This window comes from Dipodomys merriami, unplaced genomic scaffold, assembly GCF_024711535.1.
Source record: "Dipodomys merriami isolate MVZ:Mamm:240054 unplaced genomic scaffold, mDipMer1.0.p SCAF_279, whole genome shotgun sequence".
In the NCBI taxonomy this organism is placed as follows: domain Eukaryota; kingdom Metazoa; phylum Chordata; class Mammalia; order Rodentia; family Heteromyidae; genus Dipodomys; species Dipodomys merriami.
The window spans coordinates 376,657-399,188 of record NW_027204259.1 but is presented as its reverse complement, the minus strand read 5'-3'; the positions used below and the strand labels follow the sequence as shown (position 1 = coordinate 399,188).

Sequence of the window (22,532 nt, the reverse complement as noted above, 5' to 3'; positions counted from 1 at the left end):
CTCACCTCCCTAGTGGGCTCTTCTGGGACCCTCCTCAGGGGAAAGTGTGACCGAGCACAAAAGACAAGGGCTCACACAGAATGGGGGGCTATCTTCTTGTTTTTTAAAATCAAGGGATAACATATGTATTTAGACATATTAGCAGCGAAAAATGTATGCTTCAACACACTTATTGGGGAAAAGTCTGAAAACATTACTACACTGAATTCAAGGGTATTTGCAGGAGACCTGACAGAGAAGTTCTCTAGAACATTTCAAGAAATTAAAAAGGGAGGGGAGGGGAAGGGAAAGGGTCAAAAGGGAAATATCCTCAGTTTAATTGACAAAGTGCAGTGCTTGCTCCGACTTAATTTCTGTCTCTCCCCTGCCCCGTCCCCAAAAAGTTTCCAGATGAGTACATCACTTAGACGAAAGTTCATCTACTGGAATAAAGGGAGATACCACTTGGGCAGGTGACACAGGAGAGTCGGTTTTAGTGCTGACTTTAGCTGGTGAGTTACAAGAAGATCCCGCACTGCTGCTGTTTCCATCCAGGGTATCCGAAGACACACACACACCAGGATCTGACAGCTGTGCTACGTCAGAAGAAAGCATGTTGGTGATGCCCTGGAAAAATCTCTTTGGCTGATACTCAGTTTCCATTTCACATTTTCTTTTCAATGGTCCAAGAACACTTGGTTGGATACAATTGATGGGACTCTGGTTTCTCCGGGTGGTAAATTGGGTCGTCGGGCTTGGGATGGGGCGTGGAGGCAATCCATTGCTACTCACAAAACTTTGCAAGGATGGTGAAAAGCACTGCTTCCCAGTACCCCGGGTGGGTGACGGTGCTGTTGACACAGGAATAAAACCCATGCGCTTGGGCGAAAGCGGATTTCTCCACGTCGTTGTCACTAAGTCTGAAACTTTCCTCCCAGGAGTGGCTTATCTGCATTGCGGTCTGGACCACGCGATCATGGACCATCTCTTGGTTGATCAGGTCCATGCCCTCCGCCTGTTTGATTGATCTGGTGCAAGCCGCTGCTGTGCATGCAGACGGAGGAGGCCAGGAGCAGCAGGCCATGGCGGCCTGGATATGTGGTGCTGTTCTGCCTGTGGCTAGGAGCCTTGGCCTGGAACACCGGCGAGGTGTCACTGAGGCCGTGGATGAGGGGGGCGCTGTTAGACCTCCAGAGGCCCCCTCTGCCTTGGCCACTGCCACAGCCATCCTCCGCTGGACTACTGCCGGGACCCGGAGGCAGCTCTGGGTCCAACTCCATCTTCACCTGAATCAGGTAGGGGGGCAGGGAAGCGGGGGCGGTCCTCGGTCAGGCCTCGGGGACTCCCATATCCCGCAGTACAGGGAAGCCACAGCCACCACAGCCTTCTGGGGGGCTATCTTCTGCATCCAACACATCCCCACCCCCAGAAAAAGGAAACATCCCAAGAAGGCAGGTGTGGAGGTGCTGCTCCCTCTGACTAAAGCCACCAGGTTCCCTGTGGCACACCCTCTTCACCCATCCCTGCATCTGCCTTTTTCCTGGGACACTGGCCACTAGGGATGGGGGTGGGATTCCAGGATCAACATCCACTCTCCCACCCCCCACTCCTGGGGGGCATTTGTGGCAGAGTCAGGGCTGGCCTGCCTGGTGCTGGGGAGGCGAGTTTGGGACCCAAGAGGCGAGGCAGGTGTCACGGGTCTGGGTCCGTGGGGGGTGTGGGGTAGGGGGAGGTCGTGAGGTGCAAACCCGCGTGGTTTCCACTGGGGAACAGGTCCGGCTGCAAGGAGGCCAGGGGTGCACCATCGCTGGATGACTCCAAGAGGCACCACGAGTCCAAGGTGGCTGCAACCTGTTTCAAATGAGGTGCCACGGGGAGGGCAGGAGAAGGGGCTGGGGCAGGAGCTGGCAGGTGGCAGGGCTGAGCTTGCCCCCTGGTGCAGGGGCCTTGGACTCAGGGCCTACCTGGCCTCTGAGCCTCCCTGAGACTGTGAGAGGGATGTGCCTGCTGTGCGGGCTTTGTGTCCTCTGTGCTCCTGGCCCAGACCTGTGCTCCTACATCAGCGGAGGCCAGTCATGGATGCTGCCACCCCTGGTGCATGTGCCTGCTCTTCTCTGCTCCTTCTCTCTGCCCCCACTTCTCACCCAGGCTGCCCAGCCCCTGCTGCACAAGTATGCCAGCTCCCGTGTGCACCTGTCTGCAGCAACTATGTGCCCCTTCAAACATGCCCTGTCCTCCCCTCAGTCACACTACTTCCCCACCTCGGCCATGCCCCTTCCCCTGGCTTGGTACTGCTCTGACTCTGCCTTAAGGCTACCAGGCCATGGCAGAAGCATCCTCACCTCAGCTCAGGGCTTTCCCCCAACCCAGGCAGCTGTCTGGGGGAATTGAAGATCCCCTCAGCCCAACCACTGGGGGAGACTCTTCTCCATCCACCCCACAAACCAAGCAGGTGCAAGGTAACGCTCCGAGTTTGTGTGTGTGTGTGTGTGTGTGTGTGTGTGTGTGTGTGTGTGTGTGTGTGTTTGTGTGTGAGTGTGTGTGTGTGTGTGTGATTGTCCTCTCAAGGACTCAGAACATTGAATCTTTTGGGATGACAGCACACAGCACACTTATAAAAATGGAAAGGCTTGGAAAAAATTATATTAAGTGAAGTAATCCAAGCCCAAAGAAACATGGTTTCTCTTATTTCCAATATCTAGTATATGTATGAGTCAAGCAGAAAAGGTCAGATAATGTGATATTAGGAAAATGAACCCTTAGATATGTATTTAAATGTTTTTTTTCTTTCATGCATTTGTTTCTAACTCATTTATAAGATTATTTCTTTGTTGCTTTATATCTCCCTCCCCCAAAGTATAAACCCTGTTTTCACTATATTTCATGTCGATATAATTTGTGGAGAAGATGGGGAAAAACAAGTCGTTTAAGGATACAGGTGGACCCATTGCAACTATGAGAAGTACAAGTTGTCATGTCCAATAAGAACTTTACAACTTTGGTGCCGGGGTGGGGGATGGGGGGGATTGCATGGTAGAGCGGGGGGGCTAGGAAGGGATGTGAAGGGTAAACAAAGGAGGAGGCTGCAATGCTTGATAAGAAATGTATTCATTATCTTGCCAATGTAATTGTAACCCCTCTGTGCAGTATGTTCACAAAAAATAAAAATTAAAATAAAAAAAGCACTAAGAACCCTGTGTAATGGATTCAGCACAATGTACCTTTTGAAGGACTCAGCACATAGCAACTTTTCGGATCCTCATGGTAATTTAATTACCAATAAGATTAGACATGCCATTTTGACATCACTAAACTTAAATATCATATTATGGCATTATATATCATAGTGACATTAGAGACATATTGTGAATTCCTATTCTGTGATTTCATTCTATTACAAGCTAGCAATATTGGAATATTGGTGGATATCAGAAATCTATTGTGATCTCAAAGCCATTGTGACATGAAAATTCCTTCTTGACATCACAGTGCCATTGTGATACCATTAAACTGTTCTGACATCACAAACCTGTCCTGTCCATTGTGACCTCATCACCAATGTGACATCACAAAGCCATTTTGATATCATATTGTTATTGTGACATTACAATCACCTTGATACCTCCAAAACCCATTATGACATGTTTAGCACCTTTGAATAAACACATGGCCTTTGTGACATCACAGTCCCTTTGTGTATCCATATCCTCATTGTGAAATATCAACTGAGATCAAATACGCCATTGTAATATCATAAAGCATTAACAATATAATCATTGGTGTGACATCACATTGTCATTTTGACAATATCAGGTCATTGTGACATCACAAATCTGTAATGACTCTACATTGTCATTGTGACAACATATATACATTATGAAGGCCTATTATGTGATTTCGTTGTATTTCAAATGTGGGTTCATATCAAACACATTTGAACTTCATAACCATTGTGACATGACAATCCCTTTGTGATATAAGATTGCCATTGTGACATCTAAACAACTGTGACAACTCAAACATGTCCTGTCCTCATAAGTTTTGTGACATGTTGCCACTGTGTTAGGCCCATTGAGAGCTCAATCTATTTTCGATCTCATATTATTTCAGGTATGACATTAAATATTAGAAATATACTGTGATATTATGAATATTGTGACATCACACTGCTAGATGTAATGACCATTGTGTCATATTGTTACATCACAAATCTGTTCTGACTTCATCACATTTGGGCCAACAAATGACTTTGGAATCCTCACAATCCCATTCTAAACTCATATACTCATTATGAGTTAATGACAATTGAGGTCTGGAATGCCATTGTTACATCACCAAACTACTGCGACATCACAAAACTATTTTGAACTCATCACTATTATGGCATCACTAACTAATTGTGATATAACAACACTCTAATGACATTATAATTTGACCTCATATTGCAATTGTCATATTACTGAACCCTCATGCTCTCATGCTATTATGATCTCATCACATCTTAGAAAATTATGGCCTTTGAGACATCGAGCACTTTCCGTGAACTTGTATCATTGTGAACTTGTAGCAATTGAAAATTGAAATAGATTTGATATTTTAAACTAGTTTTGACATCACTAACCCATTTTTTTTTAACACTTTGACAACCAGAACCTGTTAGGTACCCTACTACTTTTGACAAAAAACATGGCCTTTGTTTCATCACAGTTCATTTGTATATGTCATTGTGACTTCATCCTCATATCCTCACTATAAACTAATGGCAATTAAGATCTGACATGCGATTGTGACATCATAAACACTTTGTGACATCATCACCAGTGTGACATAAGACTGTCATTATGACACCATCAGCTCATTGTGACAACACCAAGCTACAGTGACACATAGGATTATGAAATCACATTGCCATTTTGCTGTCATAGACCCATTGTGAATGTATATCTTGTGATTTCATTCTATTTCAAATGTGGCATATCAGTTGATATCAGAAACAAATTGTGACCTCATAACCATTGTAAGATAATAAACCCTGTGTGACATCATAACCAGTGTGACATTATATTGTTGTTATGACATCTTTAGCTTATGGTGACATCACAAAATGTTAATGACAGTATAGCATTTGCCATTGTCATTGTGACATCATTGTCACATTACGAATGCCAAATCTGTAATTTCATTGTATTTGAAATGTGACATGTGGGTTGATATCTGAAACTCATGGTGATGTCATAACCATTGTCTCATAAAAGTCCCTTTTTACATCAATTTGGCAATGTGACATCACACTGGCAATGTGATGCTAGTAAGGCATCGTGATATCACAAGGGTCATGAACTCACAATGGATTTCTGGTATCAACCAACATGCCACATTAGAAATAGAATCAAATAACATAATAGGCAAACACAATGTGTCTATGACATCAGAATGACAATGTGATGCTGCAATGCTATGATGTCATTGTAGTTTTACCTGTCAAAATGAGCAAATTGTGTCATAATGGCAACCTGAGGTCACAATTATGATTATGTCAGAAAGGATTTATTATGTTTCAATGGTATATCTGATGTCAGTTTTCATTAGTTCCCCATGAGGATATGGATACAAAAAGGTTCTGTGATGTCACAGAGGCCATGTGTGTTTTCAAAGGTGGAAAGAGGTCATTATAAGTTTGGGATGGCCCAATGTGATCCATAATGTCACAATGAAAATGAGATATCCGAGTGGGTTTTTGATGTCACAGTGGTGATGAGGTCAAACCGATTTTGTGATGTCACAGTTTGTAATATCAGAATGATATAGCAAATTTCAATGATTCATAATTCAATATGAGGATACAGGTGATGGAAAAAGCTCCATAGTATGAGGTCATACTATATGAAAACCCGATGGGACAGTGATTTCCCAATGACAATGTGATATCTCATCATCATATAAGAATGTTTTGGGAGAGTTCCGGGAAGATGGCGGAGGAGAAGCTGGAATCTGAACAAGCTCTCGCATAGAAAGCAGTTTTAGAGTTCCAGTGAACAGTCCTAAGCCAGAGAATCACACCAAGTGTGTCATCACAGGACAGAGAGTTAGACAAGAGAGGGGAAGCCAAGGAAACGCAGCAGCTGCCGCTCCGGCGGCGGGGCCGCGGCGGCGGCGACCACCGCCGCGGAGACATACCTGAGACACAGAGAGTCGGGGACGAAGGAGACAGACGCAGCGGATGAGCGGATTCTACTCAACACCAACAAGAACCGACAAGGAGCGAACATCTTCATCCTGCTGTTTGCAGACCAGAGACGACCCAGGATCCAAGACTCGGCATGAGTACAAGCCCGACATCCTCACTCCTCAAGGAGCAGAGGAGGGAAGACCACCCCTCCCCCCCCCCAGCACCGGTGATCTCCATCTTGGATACCGACAAAGTTCGGAGGAGCTGCTACCTCCAGCTCAGGCCTTGGAATAAAACGAGTCATTTAGCAGGTCACAAGAACTTAACGGCGAAGTGACCTGCCAGACTCAGCTCCATTCAGGGAAAAGTCACCCAGCTCAGGCGCCAGCCATCGGAGTGCCTTGCTTCACTGGGTAACCAGAGCCAGAGGCTGACCCTCCCTCTAGCAGCCTCGACAATCAATTGAAAAACAGAAACCCTGAGAATGGCTCCAGGCTGGGCGCTGTGAGCTTTATCACAAAATAGCCCCAGGGAAAAGCTACTGTTTATTGAAAGGCCTCAACTCTACCCAGAACCTAGCCTCATCACCACATCCCCCTCTTTTGTGACTCTCAAAGCAGACCACCCTCCCAGAAAACTAACCTGGGAGGGGGATCTCAAAATCTTGGGTAAAGCAGAGCATTTTTCTGCCTCTTCCAACCAACCGACTTAAGAAACCAATCAAGCCACAGGACCTCAAGCTGACCAGAGACTCCAACAAGAGACTGGTTGCAGACAAAAGGGAGATACAGGATTCTTCCCACTCCTCCCCCCCCCCAAAAAAAAATCAAAAGACTTTTTTTTCTTTTTTTTTTCTTTTTCTTTTTTTTTCTTTTTTCTTCTTCTTTTTTCTTTTTTTTGCTTGTTTTTTGTTTTTTGTTACCTTATATATATATATATATATATATATATATATATATAAATTTTTTTCCCTTCTAAAACTTTTATTAATCTTTAATTTTTGCCTCTTCTGAAAAAATAATTGTTTTCCAGTAACCTTTTTTTTTTCTCATCTTATAATTTTTATTTTAGGAATACGTGAATAAGAGTTTTCCTTTCTTTTCTTGTCTTCTTTCTCTTTTTCTTTCTTTCTTAATTATCTTTTTGTTTTTTATCTAGCTCTACTGAACTTCTGATCTTTTCTTCTCCCGTTCCCATCCTTAAAGCTTTTCACATCTCCTCTATGTCCCTCCCCTTCTCTGAACATATTCACATTCCTCTCTAAATAGACGGTCTTTTAACCTCTATAATAACATTAATTTTTACGTTTCTATTCTTTTTCTGGTCTCTCTTTATTCCCCTTTCCGTCTCTTCTTTTTCTCTCTCTCTCTACTTGCATCCTACCCAACTCATTTCCTGCACTGTGATTAGGACATAGTTAACTCTCCCTGTGCCTCCCCACACCAATCTATTCCTATTTTTTACCCACATCTCTCCCTAATCCTAATAATTTCTGGTTTTCCAAATTCTTTTCTGCGGTTCGAAGTCCTTTAACATATAGTCGTTTGATGTTGAATAGATGTATCTGTTGAACTAGATTGTATCTGTAGACTATTGACTGTACAAATGCAAACTTTGGTTGATGGTTGCCTTAAGATAGTGTTCTAGCACAAAACTGGTGCAATCTTCATCTCAAATGGGCAGAGTAAGCCGGAAAAACACAAGAAAAATGGAAAATTCGGGTATCTCAATTCCCAACCTTGATAATCAGGGATTAGAACAGATAAAGAATAATCCAGAGGAAAGTTCCCAAATAGCTCTACAAACACTAATAGCAAACATGATAAATGAGAAGTTTGACAATGTACAAAGGACTCTGTATGAGCGTGATAGGGAGAGAGAGGAGGCATCCCAGAAGTTTATACAGGAATATCATAAGTGTGAGGAAGCTTCTCAAAAACTGATACAGGATTTGCGTGAACAACTTGAGAATACTCAAAGAGAAAGGGAGGAATGGCGTGAGCAGGCAGAGAACACTCAAAGAGAACTGCAGGAATCCCACAGAAGGGAGGAAACTAATCAAAGAGTAATTCACGAATTAAGAGACCAGGTAGAGAATACACAAAGATCACTAAAGACATTCATGGAATCCATTAACAAAGAGCTGAAGGAAGTCAGGGAGACCACAAAGGGAATGCTGAATGGAACCCAACAGAAGGAATGGGAGTCCAAAGAAACCATAACCAATCAACTAAGTGATTTGAGAACAAACACTGAACACCAAATTAAGGAAGTAAAGAAAATCATACAAGACCTAAAACAGAGCTTCAACAAAAAACTTGAAGCCATCAAAGCTGACCAATTAGAAGGAAAAAAGATAAAAAACAAAGTAGAGAGTCTTGACAGCAGGTTAGACCATGCAGAAGATCGAATCTCAGGGATTGAAGACAGCCTAGATATTATAGAGAAAGAACATACAACCATCCAAGACAAGTCCAAGAAATATGATAGGTCTATCCAACACCTGGAAGACACCATCAGAAGGCCCAATCTAAGGATAATGGGTGTAGAGGAGCACCTAGAAACAGAAGTTAATGGTCTAGGAAATTTGTTTAACAGGATCCTAGCAGAGAACTTCCCAAACATACAAAAAGATAGGCCTATTCATATACAAGAAGCTTTTAGAACCCCAAATAGACCAGACCAGAATAGGACATCCCACTGTCACATTATAATCCACACAGGATCAACCCAGACCAAGGAAAAGATCCTTAAAGCTGTCAAGGAGAAAAGGTTAATCACCTATAAAGGGAAACCAATTAGAATTACCTCAGATTTCTCAGCAGAGACAATCAAAGCAAGAAGAGCCTGGAATGACATATGCCATGCCCTAAAAACAAACAACTATCAACCAAGAATACTGTACCCAGCTAAACTCTCCTTCATAACTAAAGGCCAAATAAAAACCTTCCATAGCAAAGAAAAATTGAAACAATACATCTCCACCAAACCAGCCCTGCAAAAGATTCTTAAAGATGTCCTACACATAGAAAACCAACAAGAACGCAACAAAGGCCAAGAAACTGCACCCAAACTGAGAATCCAAGAACCTTAGGAAGAACCCAGTTTTCACAGCCCCCAAGAAGGTGGATAACATGGCAGGAACCCCCAAATACCTCTCACTCCTATCTCTTAACGTTAACGGACTGAACTCTCCAATTAAGCGACATAGACTGTCTAGTTGGATTAAAAAACAAGACCCCTCCATCTGCTGCCTGCAGGAGTCACATCTTGCCCGTAAAAACAAACATATTTTCAAAGTTAAAGGCTGGAACAAAATCTACCAAGCAAACGGCCCTCATAAACAGGCGGGAGTTGCAATCCTAATATCAGATAAAATAGACTTCAAGCTAAAATTCATGAGAATAGATAAAGAAGGTCGCTACATACTAATTAAAGGATCTCTCCTTCAGGAGGATATTACAATTCTAAATATCTATTCGCCAAACAATGGAGCACCCAAATTTATCAAAGAAACACTACTTTCCCTCAAATCCCATATAGTTCCAAAGACATTAATTGTTGGGGATTTTAACACACCACGCTCCCCACTAGATAGATCAACTCGGCAAAAACTCAACAGAGAAACCGCAGATCTAAACAGCTGCATAGATCAACTAGACTTAACAGACATTTACCGAACATTTCACCCAGCAGCAACAGAATACACGTTCTTCTCAGCAGCACATGGAACGTTTTCTAAAAGAGACCACATTTTAGGCCACAAAGCAAACTTGTCTAAATTCAGAAACATTGAAGTTATACCTTGCATTCTCTCTGACCACAAGGGAATAAAATTAGATCTCAACACCAAAAGCCACCAAAGAAAGCCCGGTATCACATGGAGGCTGAACAACACACTGCTGAATCATGAGTGGGTCATGGAAGAGATTAGAAAGGAAATTCAAATGTTCATGCTATTCAACAAAAATGAACACACAAATTACCAGCTCCTCTGGGACACAGCAAAGGCAGTACATAGAGGCAAGTTTATAGCTCTGAGCTCCTACATCAACAAATTGGAGAGATCGGAAACTAACAATTTAATGACACATCTAAACCTCCTTGAAAAAGAGCAGCAAGATAAACCCCAATCCAGTAGACGGAAAGAAATAATCAAAATTAAATCAGAATTAAATGAATTAGAATCCAAAAAAACTATAGAAAGAATCAACAAAACAAAGAGTTGGTTCTTCGAAAAACTTAACAAAATTGACAGACCCTTAGCAAACCTTATCAGAAAAAGGAGAGAACACACCCAAATTAATAAACTCAGAGATGAGAATGGAAACATCACCACGAAAACAACCAAGATTCAGAACATTATTAGGGGATACTTCTCAAAACTTTATGCTAATAAGTTTGAGAACTTGACAGAAATGGACCTTTTCCTAACAAATATTGACATGCCAAAACTAAACCAAGATGAGTTAAACCAGCTTAACAGGCCCATATCAAGCATTGAAATAGAAACAGCAATAAGAGACCTCCCAGCTAAGAAAAGTCCAGGACCAGATGGTTTTACAGCGGAATTTTACAAGGCCTTCAAAGCAGAGCTCACACCAATACTCCTCCAACTCTTCAATGAAATTGAAAGAGAAAGCTCACTACCGAACACATTCTATGAAGCCATCATAACCCTCATCCCAAAACCAGGCAGGGTCTCATCAAAGAAAGAGAACTATAGACCCATTTCTTTGATGAACATTGATGCAAAACTTCTCAACAAAATTTTGGCCAATCGACTTCAACAATTCATCCAAAAAATCATACACCATGATCAAACAGGATTCATTTCAGGGATGCAAAGCTGGTTCAATATACGCAAATCAATTAATATTATTCATCACATCAACAGGAGCAAGAATAAGAACCACATGGTTATCACAATAGATGCAGAAAAAGCATTTGACAAGATCCAACACCCCTTTATGATGAAGGTTCTGGAAAAATTAGGAATCCATGGAACATTCCTCAATACAATAAAGGCTGTATATGACAAACCTACAGCCAGCATTATACTCAATGGTGAAAAACTAAAGCCATTTCCTCTTAACTCAGGAACAAGACAAGGATGCCCACTCTCTCCACTTCTCTTCAATCTAGTATTAGAATGCCTAGCTACAGCAATAAGACAAGATGCAGACATAAAGGGGATCCAAATAGGGAAAGAAGAAATAAAACTCTCCCTCTTTGCAGATGACATGATCTTGTATTTAAAGAATCCCATAGACTCCACTCCCAAATTACTCAAGCTGATTCAAAACTTTGGCAAAGTAGCAGGTTATAAAATTAACCCCCCAAAATCAATGGCTTTTCTATATGCCAACAATGAGAAAAGTGTGGCTGAAATTAGGAAAGCAACTCCATTTGTAATAGTCCCACAAAAAATAAAATACCTACGAATTAACTTAACCAAAGAAGTGAAGGACCTCTATGATGAAAACTTTAAAATCTTGAAAAAGGAAATCAACACAGAACTTAAAAAATGGCAAAACCTCCCACGCTCCTGGATTGGCAAGATTAACATCGTGAAAATGGCAATACTTCCCAAGGCTATCTACAAATTCAACGCGATACCTATCAAAATTCCACCCTCATTCTTCAAGGACATAGAGGAGGCAATCCAAAAATTCATATGGAACAATAAAAGACCCCGAATAGCAAAAACGCTACTCAACGGAAAGAACACTGCTGGATGAATATCAATACCAAATTTCAAACTCTACTATAAAGCCATAGTAATCAAAACAGCTTGGTATTGGCATAAGAACACACCTCAGGACCAATGGAATAGAATTGAAAACCCAGAAATGAACCTACAGACCTATAGCCATCTAATCTTAGATAAGGAAGCTAAAACAATAGAATGGAAGAAAGACAGCCTCTTCAGTAAATGGTGCTGGCAAAATTGGTTAACTACATGTAGAAAACTAAAGCTAGATCCTTATATATCACCCTGTACCAGAATCAACTCCAAAAGGATCAAAGAACTTGAACTCAAAGCAGACACTCTGAAAACATTACAGGATGGAATAGGAGAAACCCTAGGTCTCCTTGGCTCAGGTCGAAATTTTCTGAATAGAGACCCGTAAGCACAACAAATCAAAGAAAGGTTGGACAAATGGGATTGCATAAGATTGCAGAGCTTCTGCAGGGCAAATGACATAGCTGGCAAGATCAATAGAAAGCCCACCGATTGGGAGAAGATCTTTACTAGCCATACAACAGACAAGGGTCTCATATCTAAAATATACTTGGAACTCAAAAAATTAAACCACCCAACAACAAATCCTCAAAGAATCAACTGCCCAATAAATAAGTGGGTGAAAGACTTAAAGAGAAGCTTCTCTGAAGAAGAAACAAGGATGGCCAATAGACACACGAAGAAATGTTCAACATCCCTAGCCATAAAAGAAATGCAAATCAAAACAACATTGAGATATCACCTCACTCCAGTTAGAACAGCAAAAATCAAGAACTCCAACAACAAGAGATGCTGGAGGGGATGTGGACAGAAAGGAACCTTACTTCATTGTTGGTGGGAATGTAAACTTGTTCAACCACTTTGGAAAGCAGTATGGAGGTTCCTCAGAAGACTTCACATAGATCTCCCCTATGATCCACCAATCCCACTTTTGGGCATTTACCCAAATGTTTTCAAACAAGACCACACTAAAGCTACCAGCACAACTATGTTTATTGCAGCATTATTTACCATAGCTAAGATATGGAACCAACCCAGATGCCCCTCAGTAGATGAATGGATCAAGAAAATGTGGTATATATACACAATGGAATTCTATGCCTCCATCAGAAAGAATGACATTTCCCCATTTGTTAGGAAATGGAAAGGTTTGGAAAAAATTATATTAAGTGAAGTAAGCCAGGCCCAAAGAAGCATAGGTCCCATGGTTTCCCTTATTTGCAATATCTAGTATAGGTATGAGTCAAGCGGAAAAGGTCAGATAATGTGATGTTAGGAAAATGAACCCTTAAATATGTATTTTAATGTTTTCGTTTCTTTCATGCATGTGTTTCTAACGCATTTATAAGATTATTTCTTTGTTGCTTTGTATGTCCCTCCCCCACAGTGTAACCCCCGCTTTCACTATATTTGATGTCAGTATAACATGTGGAGGAGATGGGTACAAACAAGTCGTTTAATGATTCAGGTGGACCTGTTGCAACAATGAGAAGTACAAAATGTCATGTCAAAACCAGCTTTACAATGTCGGTGTGGGGGGGGAAGGGGGGTATAATTGGGTGGGGAAGGGGGGTAAAATTGGGTGGGGGGAGGGGGGAGGCTGGGAAGGGAAGTGAAGTGTAAACAAAGGAGGAGGCTGCAATGCTTGGTAAGAAATGTATGCATTATCCTGCCCATGTAATTGTAGCCCCCCTGTACAGTATGTTCTCAAATAAAATAAAATACAATTAAAAAAAATGTTTTGATGTCACAATTGGAGATGCAATACTGATGAGGAAGTCGCAATAGATTTGAGATGTCCCAAGGGGTTGGTGATGGCACAATGGCATGTGGGACCTCAAATTTCATTAACACACACTGAGTATATGAGTTTGGGAAGGGATTCTGATGTCAGCAAATCATATGTATTCAAAAAGGTTAAGAACTAAGAGATCTGAGATGTCACAAAGTGACATAATGGTTATGATATCCAGTGGTGTGATATCATGATGTTACACTGGATTTTAGATATGTCATGTCATATCTGAAATACAAGGTTGAACACAGATTTTCAACTCACAAAGGTCCTAATATATCACAATGGCATGTCACAAAATTATGAGAACAGGAGACGTAGTTGATGTAACAGTAGGTTAGTGATATAACAAAGGGAATGTGCAGTGACAGAGATTTAGATGTCACAAAGTTTATGAGTTCACAATGGTTTACTGATAACGCAGTTGGCACATTTCAGATAGAATGAAATCAAAGAATAGGCATTCAAAATGGGTCTATGACATGAAAATGACAATGTGATGTCAAGGCAGCAGTGATGATAGTATATGTACACATTACCTTGGTCATGTAACTGTAATCCTCTGTACACTGTATTTACAATTAAAAAAACTCAGAAGAAAAAAAAAGAAAAATATGGTATGGTGTCACTGGGGTTTGGTGAAGTCACAATGAATGGTGGTGTCATGATGATAATGTGATTTCACAGTCATAATTATTGCACAAAATATTTGTGATGATACAATGCTATGTGTGATAACAATTTTCATTACTTCACTATGAAGATATGAGTACACAAAGGGTCTGTGATGACACAGAGGTCATGTGACTTTTTTTCATTTTTTCATGTTTTTTTTTTTACTGTGAAAATACTGTACAGAGGGGTTACAATTACATGGGCAAGATAATGAGTACATTTCTTATCAAGCATTGTAGCCTCCTCCTTTGTTTCCCCTTCCCATCCCTTTCCATCCTCCCCCTGCCCCCCCAATCCTCCCCACTCCCCCTCCCCCAATGAAGGCTGTAAAATTCGTTTTCGACATAACGACTTATACATCTCAAGAATTCACAATAGCTTTGTGATGTCACAATGTGATTGTGAAGGCACAACAGCAATGTGATGTCACAATGGTTTTGTGATGTCACAGTGGTGATAATGTCACAATGAGTTTGTGATATCATTACGAGTTTGTAATATCACAATGACATATCCAATTTCAATTTCTACTAGTTCACAATGAGGAAACAATTTCAAAGAAAGAAAAGCTCCAATGACCATGAGTTTTTGTCATAACTTTTGCGATATGCTGCCATTAGGATACTTTAGGAGTTCAGTAAGCATATAATCTGTTTTCAAACTCATAATGTGACTATCAATGTGACATCACATTGATAGACATCAAGAACATGGTGTCACATTGTGAACTCACAAATTTGTTAGGGCTTCATCACATTTGTGCCAACACATGACTTTGGAGACAACACAGAGATCCGGCATGCCATTGTGACATTTCCAACCAATTGTGACAGCACAAACCTATTATAGTAGAAACACATTGTGATCTAATAGCCATTGTGGTAGCACAATCCCTTCATGACCCCACATTTCCATAGTGATATCGCTAACCCAATGTGAAATTCCAATCCTCTGATACCCAATCCGCATATGAAATGTGATACCGAATCCAGTGTGACATCTTGATCATGGTGACTTCACACTGATAGATATTATGAGCATTTTGTCACATTCTGACAACACACACCTGTTAGGACTTCATCACTTTTGTGACAACGCATGCCTTTGGAGACATCACAGTCCGTTTGTGAGCTCATATACTCATAGTGGGTTAATGACAATTGAGATCACATGTGTCATTTTGATATCACCAACACATTGTGACATCACACACCTCTTGTAAACTCATCACCAGTGTGGCATTACCAATTGTGATATCAAAACATCATAAAGTCATCATATTGCAACATCAAATTGCCATTGTGATGTCACTGTTCCACTGTGTTTTCAAAAACCCACTGTGTCTTGACAGCATTTTAGAAAATTCATAGCCTTTTATACTTCAGTCTTCTTCTGAGAACTCATATCCTCATTGTGAAATAGTATCATCTGAAATTGGACATGTGATTATGAGATGTGACTTCACAAAATTATTTGATTTCATCACCACTGTGACATCACAAACCCCTTGTGAGCTTTCATTGCCATTTGACATCACTATCACTTTGTGACATCCCAAACCTATTAGGACCTCTTAGCACCTTTGAAATAGCACATGGCCTTTGTGACACCACAGTCCCTTTGTGTAACTATACCTTCATTATGAACTGACAATTGATACAAACATGCCATTGTAAAATCACGAACACTTTGTGACATCACCAGTTTGACATTATGTATTGTCATTATGGCAGCATCAACTACTTTTGACATCACAAATCTACAATGACAAGATAGCATTATGAGATTACACTGCCATTGTGATGTTATAAAACATTATGAATGCATGTTTTTAATCTTTTTTTTTTCGATCGTGGGGCTTGAACTCTGGGCTTTGGTGCTGTCCCTGTTCTTCAGCTCATGGTGAGCACTCTATGCTTGAGCCACAGAGCCACATCTGGTTTTCTACTGGTTTTCATTGGAGATAAGAGTCTCATAGTCTTTCCTGTCTGAGCTGGCTTTGAACTGCGATCCTCAGATCTCAGCCTCCTGAGTAGCTAGGTTTACATTCATAAGCCACTGGCACCCGGCTTTATCATTCTATTTTAAATTTGACATGTATGTTGATATCAGAAACATAATGTGACCTCATAACCATTGTAACATCATAAATCATCAGTGACATCAAATTGTCATTATGACACCATCAGATAATTGAGACATCACCAAACAACAATCGCTTCATAGCATTATAAATCACAGTGACATTGTTATGACTTAACAGTGTGAAGGCCTATTCTGTGAATTCACTGTTTCAGAAACCCATTTTGACCATATAACCATTGTGATGTCACAATCCTTTGTGACTTCACATTGCCATTGTGATATCATTCACCTGCTGTGCCGTCACAACCAGTCCTGAACTTGTAAGTTTTGTGACATGCTGCCATCCTCATATAGTAGGGCCTTTATGAGCTCATAATCTGTTTTCAATCTCATATTTCTGGTATGACATGTGATATCAGAAATCCCTTATGACATCATACTGCCAGATGTAATGACCATTGTGTCACATTTTGACATCACAAAGCTGTTAAAAAGCCATCACATTTGCGACAACAAATGCCTTTGGAGACATCACAGTCCCTCTTTGAACTCATATATTCATTATCAATTAATGACATTTGAGATATCCCATGCCACTCTGACATCATGAATCTATTGTAACATCACAAACTTATTGTGACCTCATCACGAGAATGGTATCAACAACTAATTGTGGTATCAAAGCATTATTTTGACATTATATTGTGGTATTGGCATTGTTATTTCACTGTCCCATTGTGTTTTTACAAACCTATTAAGGTCACATCACATCTTAAAAAATTCACGGCCTTTGAGACTTCAAGGTCTTTCTGTGAACTCGAGTACTTACCTCTAAGGCAAGGAGACAAACCATTGAGTCACATTTAATACAATAAATCAATTTACACTAGAAAGGAGACTGTGATTACTTTATCCTGGACTGGATAACCAGGTCCAAGAGCAGCCTTGACCACCAAACCTCAGACCTCCAATGGGCAGCCCCGCCCTCTCTTCCTTGGTCTGCAAACCACCAGGCAAAAAATTATGAGCTCCAAAGCTCCAAACCTCAATGGGCAAGGCATTTAACTTTTCCATTACTCCCTCCTTCACTACAGACCTGTCATTCCTTTCTGGTCTTACTCTTTTTCCCTTCCACCATTTCCTTCTTCTCTTCAGGCCTCTCCAGGCTCCACAGGCCTACACTACTCTGCCCTAATGACCACTTTTCTGCTTCCTCTCTTCTCAGGTTTTTCCCTTCCTGCTGTCTTACCACTTTCTTCCATCCGGGTAGCTCTCATTTTTATCTCCCCTTCCAATGCTCTGAAAATGCAACTTATATATAGGTTGTACCCCTCCTCACTCCAATCGGTCTTCTGCCTAACAGTTTTCAACTGTCACTTCCCTAACTGCCCAATGTTCAATCACTTCTTGACAGCTCACCATGTGAGGCTTGACACCTCCACCTTTGGTGGCATTCCCCACACTCTCTGGTGGGCCAGGCCAAGAATTTACAATGATTAATGGCTCCCACAGATAATTCTGGCTCCACTGGTTATTACAGTATCCTCATATTGAATTAGAAGAAATTGAAATTGTATATGTCGTTGTTATATTACAAATTTGATGAGACATCACTAACCAATTGTGACCTCATCACTGCGGTGACATCATAAACTCATTGTGATAGCACATTGCCATTGTGCCACCATGATCACATTGTGACATCCCAAACCTATTATGAGCTCAGAAGCTTTGAAAGAAAGCATAGCCTTTGTGAAGTCACAGGCCATTTGTGTACCCATAGCCTCATTTTGAGCTAATGAAAATTGAGATCATACATGCCATTTTAACATCGCAAAAACTTTGTGACATCATTACCAATGTAGCATCACATTGTCATTATGACAACATCAGCCAATTGTGACACCATAAAACAATGACATCATAGCATTATGACATCCATGGTCATTGTGATGTCACAGATATATTGGAATGCCTATTCTGTGATTCCATTCTATTTCAAAAGTGGCATGTGTGTTGATATCAGAAAAATATTGTGACCACATAATCATTATGACATCACAATACCTTGATGACAACACAGTGCCATTATGATATCACTAACCCACTGTGACATCACAAACCTGTCCTATTCTCCTAAATTTTTTGACATGCTGATAGTGTGATCTCTTCAGCATCACTGAGTTCATAAATTGTTTAACTCATACTTCAGGTATGACATGTGATATAATAAATCCACTGTGACATCACACTGCCAGATGTCATTACCACTTAATCACACTGTGATTCACAAACCTGTTAAGACTCATTACACTTGTGCCAACATATGCCTTTGGATACATCATTATCCCTTATGAATTTATATAACCATTGTCAATTAGAGATCTGGTATGAGATTATAACATCACCATCCCATGGTAAAATCACAAACCTATGTGACCGCATCACCTGTATGGATCACCATTTGTGACTTCAAAACAATACTATCTCATGTAATTGTAACATCACATTGCCAATGGGATATCTCTGTCCCATTGCATTTTCACCAACCTATTATATCCTCATAATATTTTACAAAATTTATGGCCTTTCTGACTTCTAGCTCCTTATGTGAACTTGTATCTTCATTGTGATCTAGTAGAATGAAATTGGACATGTAGTGGTGATATTACAATTTCATTGTGACATCACTATCCAAGTGTGACCTTATGACCACTGTGACATCACAAACCTATTGTGACATCACATTGCCAGGATCACCTTCTGATATCCCAAACCTGTTGTGATCTCTTAGCACTTTGAAAAAGCACATGGTATTTGTAACACCACAGTTCCTTTGGTAACCATACCCTCATTGTGAACAAAGGACAACTGACATCAGACATGCCATTTTACCATTACAAACTCTTTGTGACATCATCTACAGAGTGAAATCACATTGTTGTTAGGATACCATCAGCCCACTGTGACATCCCAAAATGACAATTACATCATAGCATTATGACATCACATTTTCATTGTGAGGTCATAGAGACAATGTGATTGCCTATTCTGTGATTTCATTCTATCTCAAATATGGCATATAGGTTGATTTCAGTAACCCATAGTGACCACATCACGATTGCACCATTGCAATCCCTTTGTGACCTCATATTGATATTGTGATATCATTAATGCAATGTAACATCACAAACCTGTCTTGTCTTCATAAATTTTGTAACAAATGTCTACATTGACCTGGGCTGGATGCCCAGAGCTAATTGCAGCTTCAACCATGAACCCTCAGACCTCCAAAGAGCAGCCCAGCCATTTGCTAACTGGTCTTCAAACAACCAAACTCCAAAATAATCATCTCCAAACTCCACACTTCAAAGGACAAGGCTTTTTCCTTTTCTTCATCCTCCTTCTCTACAGACCGGTCCTACCGTTCAGGTCTTTTCATTTTTTCCTTCCACCATTCCCTTCTTCTCTTCAGGTTGCTGTACTCTTGTCAGGCCTTCACTGCCCTGTCCAGGTGGCCAGTTGCTGTCCTTTTCCTCCTGTTCTCCCTCAATTTCCTCTCCTCCCAGGTCTTTACCCTCCAGTACTCTCACCACTTCTTTCCTTCCAGGTCTTCCCCCTTTTGCTTCCCCCTTCTGTTGCTCTGAACATGCAACCTATATATAGGCTGTTCCCTGCCCCCACTAAAATATGTTTCCTGCATAACAGTTTTCAATCATCACTTCCCAAATGTCCAAGCCCAATAACTTCTTGGCAGCTCACCATGTGGAGCTTAACATCCTATCTCTTCAGCAGCATGTCCTGCCCACTCCAGCGGCATGCACCCCCCCCTCTGTTGGTCCAGACCAGCAGGTCATGATGACTATCTGTTCCCGTGTATTATAGGGGTACTACTGGTTATTACAGTGTACTGATGGTGAACTAGTAGCGCTTGAAATTGTACAAATAATTGTGATATTACAAACTCATGACCTAACTAACCCATTGTCACCTCAAAAACCACTGTGACATCATAAACCGATTGTGACATCACGTTGCTGTTTAGACACCAGGATCACATTGTGACATCCCAAATCTATTATGACCTCTTATAATCTTTGAAAAATACATAGCTTTGTGACATCTCAGTGCCTTTGTGTATCCAAACCCCACTGTGAAATATTGACAATTGAGAATCAGACATGATATTTTAACATCAAAAATTTGTGAGGTCATCACAACTGTAACATCACATTGACGTGATGATTCCATCTGCTCATTGTGAAGTCACAAAACTAAAATATGATAAAATTATAATTTCACTTTGTCATTGTGATATCATCGACACATTATGAATGCCTTTTCTGTGATTTCATTCTACTACAAATGTGGCATATAGGTGTATATCATAAACAAATCATGAACTCATAACCATTGTGATATCACAATCCCTTTGCACATCACATTGCCATTATGATATCACTAACACACCGTGACATCACAAACCTATCCTGTCATCATAACTTTTGTGACATTCCTTTTTTTCCTCATAATCTGTTGGCGACATCATTAGATTTCACATATGACCTTTGATATCACAAATTCCCAGTGACATCATGACCATGGTGACATCACACTGCCAGATGTCGTAGCCATTGTGTCAAATTCTGACATCACAAACCTTTTAGGATTTCAATATGTGACAACACATACTTTTGTAGAAACCACTGTAGCTTTCTGAACTCATGTACTCATTGTCAGTTAGAGACAATTGAGAACGATCATATCATTGTGACATTGCCAGCACATTGTGACATCACCAATCTCTTGTGACTTCATCAGCAATGTGGCATCATCATCTATTTGTGACACCAAAACAATATTCTGACATGAAGTAGTGAGTTGACATTGCCATGGTGATATCACTGTCCCAATGTGTTTTCAGAAACCTAATATGACCTCCTAACATTTTTAAAAAATTCATGTTCCTTAGGACTTCAAGCTCCATCTGTGAACTTGTATGCACATTGTGAAATAGTAGCAATTCAAATTGGACATGTGTTTGAGATATTACAAAATCATTATAGCATCAAAAACCCACTGTGAACTCATCACAACTGTGAATCATAAAGCTTTCATGAACCCTAAGTACCTTTGAAAACACATAAGTCATTTGTGACATCACAGTCCCTTCGTGTACCCTTACCCTCAATTTGAACACATGAAATTGAATTCATATATGCCATTGTAACATCACAAACCCTTTGTGAATCCATCACCAGTGTGACAGCACATATTCATTATGACACCTTCACCTCCTTGCAACATCACCAATTTAAAATGACCTCATAGCATTATGATATTATATTGTAATTGTGAGGTAATAGACGCATTGCAAATGCCTATTCTCTCATTTCATTCTATTTTAAATGTGGCATGTGGGTTGATATCAGAAAATCATTGTGATCTCATAAGTATATGACATCACAATCACTGTGACATCACAGTGCCATGGTGATATCACTAACACACTGTGACATCACAAACATGCCCTGTCCTCATAAGTCTTGTAACTTGCTGTAATTGTGATGTCTTACGCCCTTTAAGAGCTCGTAATCTTTTTTCAAACATAATATTTCAGTTATGATATGTGATATCAGAAATGCACTGTGACATCATGACCATTGTGACATCATACTGACAGACATCATGTCCATTGTGTCACACTATTACATCATAATCCTCCTTGGACTTCATCACATTTGTGACAACACATGCCTTTGGAGATACCACAGTCCATTTGTGAACTCTTATTCTTTGTGATTTCATGACAACAGAAACTTTATGCCATTTGGATATCACCAACCAATTGTGACATCATAGACCTACTGTGACCCCTTACCTGTATGGCATCACCAACTAAATGTGACATCAAAACTTTTTGTGATGTCACAATGTGACACGATGTTCATGACATCTATCAGTGTGATGTCACAAAGGTCACGATGTCACAGTGGATTTCTGGTATCTCATGTCATACATGAAATATGAGGTTGGAAACAAATTATGAGGGCAAAAAGCTCTTAGATATCACAATGTCAGCA

At 40.5% G+C, this 22,532-nt stretch overlaps 1 pseudogene; it reads right to left on the bottom strand.

Moving 5' to 3' along the window:
- Positions 1–374: 374 nt before the first annotated feature.
- On the bottom strand, positions 375–15,373 carry LOC138837900 (PPP2R1A-PPP2R2A-interacting phosphatase regulator 1-like; annotated as a pseudogene).
- Between the last annotated feature and the right edge of the window lie 7,159 nt (positions 15,374–22,532).